Source organism: Drosophila kikkawai, chromosome 2L (assembly GCF_030179895.1).
Source record: "Drosophila kikkawai strain 14028-0561.14 chromosome 2L, DkikHiC1v2, whole genome shotgun sequence".
Classification (NCBI taxonomy): domain Eukaryota; kingdom Metazoa; phylum Arthropoda; class Insecta; order Diptera; family Drosophilidae; genus Drosophila; species Drosophila kikkawai.
Window position 1 is genome coordinate 11,261,371 of NC_091728.1, and position 11,109 is coordinate 11,272,479.

At 40.5% G+C, this 11,109-nt stretch overlaps 1 protein-coding gene across 1 annotated transcript in view; it reads right to left on the reverse strand.

The window, feature by feature from the left end:
• Lar (tyrosine-protein phosphatase Lar) overlaps positions 1–11,109 on the reverse strand; it is a 104,685-nt gene that overhangs the window by 60,013 nt on the left and 33,563 nt on the right. The gene's annotated exons all lie outside the window — the stretch shown is intronic.

Here is an 11,109-nt window from a genome sequence, read left to right on the forward strand (position 1 = left end):
AATTTCATTGCTAGAACAAACTTTAAGTCAATCTTCCAGGGACCCCTGCCATTCTTTTATATTCTTTCACCATTTATAAGCCTAATACCCTGCTGGTTCGCAATCCAGCGTAAACTTTTCCATCCCCCATCTTACCTTAACCTTACAGCCAAGAATTAATATGGCCCCACCTCACACCCGCCTCACCTGGAGGAACTACCAGACGGAGGCAATCACATTGGGTCCACTCCCACCGCGGTCCTTTTACAAAATCCAACAAAGCATAAATGTTATGTCGCTAAGCCTACAGTCATATAGCCGTAAAGTATGCATAGCTTCTTTGTCCTTTTGTCTCCCCAATGCCAGTCCCCCCTCCATCCTTTGCCACTTCATTCCAGGCTAGTCTTTGTTTTATTGTTTCTCAAATCGCTGCCTGTCGCAGACTTTCTTCTTTTTTTTTTGTTGCTAGCTGTCTAGAGTCTTTTGCCTCTCGTTTATTATTATGCAGCAAATGTCGCGACGCGTCGAGATTATGGAATGAGATACATAGGAGAGCGAACAGCATAGGCTTTCCTGTTTCAGAACTTTGTCACGTGCCCCTAAACGCATTATTTAAAAAAATAAACATAGACTAAGAACAGAGTGGAAGTTTGTATACCCTCCTAGATGGATTCCTAGGATCAAGACATGTTGGAGCGTAAATGATTGTTTCACAGGAAAATAACAAAACAGGAATAGCTTGGGAAGCCTCGTTTTGGTTGAATTTATTTTTAGTAAATTTATGAAACCCTTTGCAAGAGTATAAATTGTGTAAATTTACAATTTGATAAATGTTCTTTAATAAGAAAGATCTGAAAAATTCAGTTAATCCAATCCAAGACCACGGGTTGTCCAGTAGCTTAAAGCTATAAGGTGGAACTGAGTTCATGGACAGCTTACTGAAAGTTTCATCAATTTTCGGGCTTTACCATCTGTTGCAACGACAGGCAATTATGAGGAGGGCGGGAGTACTACATAAAAGAACAAAACAACGGCCAAAAAAAAAGTATATATATACATTAATGTCACAAAAAAGACCGAGTCGGAGGCGATTAAGATGATAATAACAAGCGACAAGTTTATTGCCCGTACACACATCAGTCGGGCAGAGGGGGAAACCGAGAACCGAGAACTAAGAACCGAGAACCGGTGGGGACAGAATGGATATTGGGGAGCCGCAAAAACTCTTCCCAAATGGATGGACAGGAAGGAGAAGCCTAAGCTTTTGTGGCCTGAAGCCTAATGCGCCAACAGCTACAACAACATAGCAGCTCGTCCACATTTCGCCACAACACAAGCACACACACACACACCCACACAGACACAAACGCCCCCAACATTTGGTCGCCTTAAAAGCCAGTCAACTAATGCTAACAGCTGGCGACATAAATATCAAAAAGTGCGAGGGACGTGGTAGCGTCAATGGGAGCTACGGCTTTTGTCTTTGTCCGAAACGGCAAGGGATGGGGCAGGACCAAGCCGACCAGACCAGAGGAAACCAGAACACCAGGCGGGCCGAGCGCACTAAACCACTAAGTAAGATAAGTGAGGTCAAGCAAAAGGGGTCATGTGCGCGCATTGTCGCAGAGTTGCATACGCCTTCTCCACCACCACCATGCTTATCTGGCCACAGGGGAGGAGGGTTTCCAAAGTAAACCTGTACAAGGACAACAGAACAGAAAACCGCAGCTGAAATTCCTGATAACAAAATGTACGACAGCTCACCTAGACAACAAACCAGAGCAAACTGGAATCAATAAAGTAATAAATTAAATTTAAGCTCAATTTGAAAGTAAGTTTTATTTTTTAACCCAGTCTATGACACTTCCACCTATAATAAAAAATTAGTTATAAGTTTCTAAATCAGCTCAACTGGTGATTAGCTAGCTGTTGCAAATACTAAAGCCTCTAGGATTATTTTTCTTCTTTCCTTTATAATCTGACTCCTTAAAAAATATGTATATATTATCATTATATTCCCCAGTAATGTGCAAAATCACATATTATCAATTTGCATCGTTACAAATGCTTTGGATGCTTCTCATGGCCCAATAACATACAGCCTCCCTCCTCAATCACGTTCTCGGGATGATAGTGCTTCTTTAGCTTGTAATTACTTTCACCTTTTTGCCTGTGCTGACTCATGTAAAATAATTTCCTTATTGGACAGAAAAATGCACAACTTAACTTTTTGACAAAACGCCAGCCTAAGTCCTAGGCTTCAGAAATAGGCAAAGAGATATCCATACCGGACCCCCAGCCCCCTCGTGATGACTTTCATTATTCATTATCTGTACCTGAAGCAAATCTGGGGATCATGGCTTTGGTTTGCGTTTCCTTGGTTTTAATTAATGAAGCTACAATATGACAACAAAGCTTAACAAATTAATTTGCTGGCAAGAAGTTCAACGAAGAAGGCATAAAAAGTAAATCGATTCTCAGAGGTAAATATCAACAAAGTTGTAATTTTAGTAAAGATTTTAGCTATATATTATTATATATATTTTATATTATATTTTAATACGAGAACTATCTAGAGAAAATATACATAAATTATCCTAATACTTTACGAAATTCGATATATTTTAGTAAAAGGTAAGAAGTTTTCTTTATATTATCCATATTTTCATAAAATATTAATGTTTAGAACTTTAAAAAATTATTCTAATTTATTAAAAATCACTCTCGCGACTAAAAATGTAAGAAAACTGTAACTTTTTCATCTGCATCTACGAATAATCCACAAATAGTCCTGCGGGTGTAAAGGGGCCTCTACAAAGTCAAGATGCGTTTGCTAATGTTGTGAAAGAATCGAGACCAAACAGGGTAAAAATATCGAAAATATGCAAATCAACTTACTCTGACAGAAAGTAACCAAAAAAACATATACAAAAAAACCTGTGGGTGTGCGAGAGCCATACATTCCAATATGGATTGATGTAAAATTGATGCGCGGCAGAGAGGGTTATTGTCTGGCCCGCATAAACAACGCAGAGCAAAAAAAGCAAAACAAAAAGGCAAGAAATTTCAATAATGCCAAGGCATTGGTGTTCCCAACTTAAAAGATGGACGAGAGAAAATATGAGGGAGCACAGAGAAGTCGACGGAGCACTTCAGGCAATTTATGGCATATGTTACCTAACACACAAGCCTCCCACACCGCCCACATGTAAATGCTAAAATAATACATATGCGTATGGCATAAAAATTGATATGCCAACATTTCTTTCATGTGTGAGTAATTCACAAGTAAAATGCAAAAACTTTTTAAATAAAATATGACTTGAGTGCAAAAAACACACACACGAGAGAGGCAGTAAATTGTTGACTTTACATGTTTTCGTTGACGTTTTTTTTTGTGATTGATCTTTTGGCAGAGAATTTTTTTGAATTTTGGACCGAGAGAAAGAATTATTAAAAGGCAAAACCTTTTTATTTTAGCATTAAGCGTAATGACTGTAAAAACCCTCTATCTCTATCTGTCCCTTTGTCGCCGTAATCATGGATTTATAATTAATAGCCGCCATACCGAATATTTCACAAGCCATAATTTAAGCCAACTATGGCCTAAAGAAATAATGTGGCTCAATAAATTGAACTTTTCATAAATTTTCAGCACAAATTGGCCTGGCTCTGGGCACCACCGCTGCTCCTTGTAACTCCGATTCAGCCTGACATTGTCAACGTCTTGGTTCGCCCCCATGCCTGCCAAGTGAATTTATGGTTGGCAGCTTTTAGGCTTTGTTTTGCTGCTTATTATTGTTATTGGCACCAACAGTGACATATTAGGAGCACCGCCTTCGCCTCAGCCTTCTGTCCGAACTCATTTGTTGGCCCGGCTAGATGGCTGATCGCTTTTGGGTCGCAACTTCTCAAAGGTCCCGTTCCGTCCCGTCCCGGACCAAGGACGAGGACGAGGACAAGGCTGAGTCCGAGTCCGTTGCGTATACCGGATTATTAATATTAGAGGAACACAAAAAAGGAAATATATTTTCTACTGACCGGCTGCTACTCGCTACTGCTGCTGTTTTCGATTATTGTCCTTTGCATCGTCCTGGTTCTTATCCAGTAAATTGTTATTGACAAAGGAAGCAGCAGCGCGGCACAAATTGGGCGTTGAATTTGCGGCTTGGTGTTTTGCCTCCTTTCCTTTTTTTGCTTTCCCTTCCAGTTTTTCTGTTCGGTTTCTTATAGGCGGCCTACCATTTGTTGTGGTTATTATTATGGTTGATTTAGTGGCCACAAATTGAATGAATTGTCTTACTTAACCGAAATAAGTAATATTGTATAAGTTTTTTTTTTTAAATTCAATAATGGCAAAGTGCGTGCTCAAATCAGATTAAATCGAACAAGTCGATGAAAGCGAGTACGAAACGGATCCAGCGGAAATGACAGACGCGGCATTCAATTGAATTAATTAATACCAAACCGATGAAAAGAAGGAGGAAATTAAGTTTAAGGCGTTGCCGGGCGACGGCTGCTGCTGCTGCTGCTGCTGGAGGAGGCTCAGGTGGTGAAATATATATAATATAGCCTGCGACACGGCGCACAAAATATTTAAATAAAGTTGTAATTAAATGCATAGCAAAATACCACACACACACACACACGCCATGCCTCTCCCAACAATACCCAAAGTTGAGCAACAGTTGGAATAGAATGAAAATCACTCAAACAACGACATCCGAAGCTAAAGGATGATGAGTGTCGACGCGGTTGGCAGTGTGAATGTGAGCCAGGAATGGGAGATGTGTGTGTGTGGGCTACGCATAACTTTCACAATTAGAAAATTAAAAATGCACTGCAAGAAACAAGGGAGAACCATGAAGAAAATGCACAAGTCTGAATTAAGCAACACACTAGTTGAAGACTGGGACAATGAGAAGTTAGCTGATGGTAAATTTCGTGGGTGAAATTAGGTAATAAATTGTATATAAAAATTATTTATACTTGCTATTAGAACAGCTTAATACATAGTAGAATTATAATTCTATCATGGCTTAATACATCTGATAGAAATGTCATATTATAGCTTCTTACTCAAAAATGTATAAAAAGTAGTAGTAGAATTATCATGTTTTGTAAGCAGGGACAGTAATCATTACAACTTATAATATAAAAATCAAAATATAATCAAGAAAATGATATAATATTGGTAAATTTCCAACACAGAAATCACAATGAAAAAGTTAATGCTTTGTTCTAGTGTATAAAATTCACAATATGTTACACAGACACAATGGCCGACAATTTGTTGCGTTCTGCAGACTTGGCAAGCTGTTGGCAATTTTAACCGCCGCCACCGCCACCGCCAGTGCTATCTCTTCATTTCCACAGTCACCAAAAACCGAGACCGAAAACCAAACTGCAAAGCCTCCAATGGGGGCGCCCCAAGTTGAGTGCTAAATGGCGGAGAGCTGCTCGCTGAAGCTCCTCTTGCCGCTCCTTGCACGCAGGCATATTAAAATATTTAATTACCATGTAAACTTACGACTTTTGTTTTTGTTATTGTTTTAATTGGGACAACAACTGTCATAATAATGAATATGATGATGTTTGCCACGCGGCAAGTCCCCGGGTTCCTCGCTCGCACCGCAAAGTGCACAACGCATGGCGGACATGATACGGAATGGGTGAAAGCTGGCGTCGAAGAAAAGCGTGGGGAAAGCGTCGGGAAAGCGAAGCTTTATTACATTTTGTGTGTGATTCACGGCACATATGTTTGTACATATCTCAGCGCACATATGTGAGAGAAAGCTGCTTTGGCGGTTTTCTAAGAATTGTCTCTGCCGCTTTTCAACATATTGAGTTGTTTGTGCGTCCGCTTGCTCGCTCCTTTGGCTTTTCAGCGCCTTCCCTGTCTTGCATGTTATTTGAATTTTAATTGCAAACTTTTGTTGCATACTCTTGGCGTGGATTTATTTTATGGCTGGTACTGCTCGCCCGGGTTTCCTTCCCTTTTCGCTGGCTTCTTCATCGCCTCGCGCGGCTGTTTAATTAAAAATGCTTGGCGGTCTCGCTCCCTCGCTCTGTCCTCCCTTTTTTTATCTAGTCTTTCACAAGCTGCATTTTCATTGCGGCTTTTTACCAGGTGTTGCCTCAAAAAAGTAAGGGAAGTGGTCTATCTCACGAGGGTGACTAAAATGATACTTTCTGCTAAAATATTCATAATATTCAAGAGGACTACTTATGCTACATATATTGTTAATCAAATTATTTTGTGCTGGAATTTAAAACGTTCTAGACTTTAAAAAGGTTCTTTAATGCTAAGACATTTTCAGAGACTTTTGTATAAATTAATTTCAACTATTTAAAGGTAATTTACTCTGGTAAATTAAAAATTAAAAGGACTCATAGGACTGAGTTTAAAATGCGTACACGCAAACGGCTTGAAAGTCCGCTGATACTTAGAGGAAATACAATAATAAGATGAGTAACGAGCATATGTATTTTTGAATTATGATATGCAAGCAACTTTTCTTCTAGTGGCAAATTCCTTTGATCAAACAGAATTACTCTTAGCTCAATCTTTACCATTTGGTTTTCTAAATAGTACATTTTTAAGTTAGAAAAAGAATCTCATACCAATGCTGTAGTTAGTTTTAAGTAAGTTTAAATACACCTTAAGTTTTTTTGACTTGGGAAAAAGAAGTTAAAGAAGTTCTTTCAAAAAGCCGTTTAATACTGCCCACAAAAAACCCAGCTATTAGTCCTGAATGGTGCCATTTTTGTAGCTCATTTGAACTAATTATTTGGTCTTCGCCTGCTTATTGACTTATCCCTGTGTCTTGGTTTAAGGTTCAAGAGCACGAGATTTTTCAATTGACATTGTCGATGGTTCCTTGGTTCCTTCGTAGAATTTGCTACTTGGTATGCGACACACGATACACATAAAACATTAATAAAGCTTGTTGTCCTTTTTGGATCGCTGCGTATCCGTGCGTCCCGGCTCGAGTCGAGTCCAACCGAAGCAGAGAGTGGGCGAGCCCTTGTCATTACCAGGTCGGCCCACGTCCTCCTTGCCGCCCTTCGTCCCTTCCTAAGCATATGCTTAGCATAATTTCGGGGATATCTGTTTTGGTATGCAAGTGAGGCTGGGCTGATGATACTTGAAGGAACTGCTGCCGACAACTTTGATTTGGGAAATGTTTAAAGCCTGACGCGGCTTAATTAAAAAAAAAAAAAAGAAAAAGCCAAACCCAAACACACACAAGCGTTTAAAGTTTTTCCATCTTTCCTGGAATTCTTTCTTTTTTTTTCTCCTGTAAATTATTAACGGACAGTTCACTTGGCCATGGTTCATACAACATAATTCAGTCATATAAAATTCCTCTAGCGTAAAATTAGAAATGCTGCTCGGCAGCAATAACAACAGCAGCAGCAGCAGCAGCAGCAACAAGGGCGCGACAGACGCTGCGTAATTAAAATGGGACAAAATCATAGCACACTTTTTAGCCCCGCCATTGATATGCTGATGAGAGTGAGCTGAGCCTGGCAAGAGGAAATCGTTGGGGCTTGACATTGAAGTGACTGCTCCACTAGTAGAAAAGCTGGGGAGGAACACGATAGCTGTGATTGTGCGTCTGGGATGCGGGCGCGTGTTTTCCGGCCTGTCTTTACATAAAAATTTAAACGAAAAACTCTGTGATTTTTGTGCTTATCAACAGCCAAATTGAAAATAACGCCAAGCTACAAATTTCCTTCCAGCAAAAGGAAACCCAATATTTGTTGGGGCTTAATACAGGATACCGTGGCGCAAAGTAAGTGGGAAAACGCTTGAATTACGAGAGGTTTATGTTTCAACATCGGAAGCTTTGACAAAATATAGTCCCCCTAAGCAATTTTTTATAAGTAGAAAGGCCTTGCACAGGACAAGAACAAATTACTTTAAAAAATCTGTGATTTATCTAACTATATCTAAAAATTATTTTGATAATAATTTTGCAGTTATTGTACCCCCAATCACACTGTCCCTTCTCCATTTGGCACCCTCATGTGTGGGTCTGGGCGTGCGTGTAAGAGTTGATTTTCAATCGAAGCAGCGTCAACGTGCCGCGCTCTCTTCTGTTATTCTTTTCACCCCAGTCAAATCCCCGAAAAAGGCAAGAAACTTATTTGCCAAGTTTTGCGGTTTTTGAGGTTGACATGTTGCCGTTTATGTGACCCAAAGAAGTGAGCAGTGGCAACGGCAGCAGCTGCTCGACAGCCATCGCTGATTATGATGAGACAGAGACAGGCCCTTCGAAAATCCCTTTTCGTAACAAATTTGTGCCAAGCTGTCGAAACTTTAATTTAAAATGGGTATGCCATGCCACGCCTCCTTTTCAACAGAACGAGGAGCTGTAGCAGGAGTTGTATGTGGATGTAAAAGAAAAATAATCGTATCCTTTGGCTAGATTTGCATTTCCTGTCAGGTAATTACCCGGTGATAGAGGCCGGCTCTCGCCATTCAACAAAACGAGCCGCTGACTTGGCCCGTCATCAATTCTAGCACCGTTCTAATTAAAGATAGGCATCAAACATGCAAGCTGAACCAAACGGAACGGAACTACGGACAACGAACTCCAAAGGACTCGGGCATTTGTGTGTGCCTATATTTGTACGATTCCAACCAGAACACATATGAATGTGAAAAGCGCCGCTCTGCCATTGCAAAGTCCTGAATGTGGTTGTCGAGTGTGTGTGTGTGTGTGTGTGTGCTTTGTAATTGATTTGCTGGCACTTTGTTGTTTGCAAAAGGTCGCTGGCAGCAGCAGCGGGCGGAATTTAATAAATATAAAAACATCAAATTATTTCAAATGCCTGAGCTATCTGTCCGACTGACAAACGCCCGCCGAGCACGGAAAATATGCTTTCCGAAGTCGACCGACCCTCCTGACTTTTGCATAATTCCGCCATTTCTCCACAACAAATCGCAGTTGATTGTTTTTTAGCTCTCGTTGTTTGTTTGTAGTTTTCTCTATTTTTACTCTTTCTTCTGCGTCTAGTACATACATAACTGCAGCCGGCAAAACTGCCTTAAAATATGCAACGAAACTTTGCTCAAAGCATAAAATAAACTCGCAGCAATTCCACTTTTGTTGGCAGAGGGCTGGGCCCAAAAGGGCTGCGGGGAATGGGAACAAGAATCGCTATTGAGATGGGAATGGGAATGGGATGGGAAGAATCGGGATGAGGGGGCCCGGGCCAGTAGGAAATCACTGTTTGCGAAAAACAAGCGCAGAAAATAAAGCTCACCAACACACTCGCATTAAACTGAAGCGGAAATGCAAGGCATTCTTATGCATATCCTCTAAACAACTGCACACACACACAAAGACGATGGGCGAGAAAGACACAGCCAGGCATTGCACAGTGGAACCAATAGCTAACTAACTAGGACTTTAACCTCTAATAAAATCAACTTTTATTGTAAAATAAACTTTTGTTTGTAAATTTTAAATTAACAAAATGAAACCCTTTATATTTCCCTTGCTGATACCTTTCAAGGGGAGCTAGAAATTAGTTCATGCAGCCCATAGTGCAGGAAGAGCAAGAAAACCGGGAACTCGAAAGCTAACTCGTTTGGGGAATTGCTGCTGCTTCCATCTACTGCTCCCCGAACTCACCCAGCTCCACTGCAAAAGGAATTTTTCATACGCAAATTAAATCTACTTCAAGCCTGTAGCTATGTGCGGCCCCTGCGAGACGATTGCACCGCGAACCTCTGGCCCCAGACCCAGACCCATTCCTGGCTGCACTCGGCGAGATTTACAAATATTCATTACATAATAAACTAAATAAAATGTGGGAATCCGCTGACTTGGAGTCAAGGACTGCAGGCTTAGCTGTGCTCAAACTGATGTTAGAATTTAAATTAATTAAAGATGCATTCTAGACTGATAGGAAAAAATAAATAATGCAATTTATTTAGTTATAAGCTCTAAGTTAAATTAAACCTAAAACCAGTTCTGTTCTAACACCGTGTGCAGCGAATAAAAGTATTCATTAGAACCCCAATAGGAATTCCTGGCATAGCAGACGGCTGCCAGGATATGTGGGAAATCAATGACATGTAAAAACACTAATTAAACGCAAATTTCGGATTTTATGGACTGCACAAAGTGCTTTATGGCTTGTACAAGGACCATTCCTAAACACAAAGCTATTACCTTTTTATATAGAATATATTTGTATATATAATATGAAGGGTTAAGCTACATGACAGCAACTTAACTAACTAACTTGATATATATCTTTATTAATAAATCACAAACCAATTAATATTCATTTTCAAATATAAGTTTTTTTGGGTTCCACCTTCAGTGCCTCCTTCCTTACATTAATTCGTCCACAGCCAAAAAAAACGAAACCCTAACATGATTATTTCAAATTTATTTCGTTCAGATATGGAGCATAATATCACTTGCTTTCTTCCCATTTTTTTACAGCTCTTTAACATGTAAATTCGATTTGAGTGGACACGCGCAAACAAAACCCAGAGCCACCCAACCGCACCTTAATTAAATTTCTAATTATTGTAATTAACCACATTAATATGACCTCATGAGCACCCTAATTTGCTGAAATTCCAAGCGAAAAACAAAAAGCCCGAGACCGAATCCAAGTCTTGCGGGATATAAAATTGTGTAGAAAATTGTCGGTAAACATTTTTACAGTTTATTTGCAGAGCGTGAAAACGCGACGCGAACCGCCGCCGCTGGTGCCCCGCCCCGCCCCAATTGGTTGTATATTTGTGGGTTGTGGATGTGGTTCCGGACGAGGACTCTTGCCGGACTGCCCTTTTATTATGCTTTATATGTATGTATGTATGTATGTATATGAAGTGGGCGAGAGAGCAGAGCCTCGGGCCAACAATGCTGCTCAACGGTTTGGCCTTAATGAGGTCATGTGTGTCGACCACGACCACGACCACGACCACGACCACGACGACTGAGGACGACTAGGACTACAACGACAACGACGACGACGACGGCGGCAGCACTGGTGATTATGATGGCATGAAATTAACATTTAATTTGAGTTGAAGCAGCACCTAGCGGGAAATGGCTTTTCGGCTAATTTATGCCGCCGCTGCCGCCGTCGCCGCCA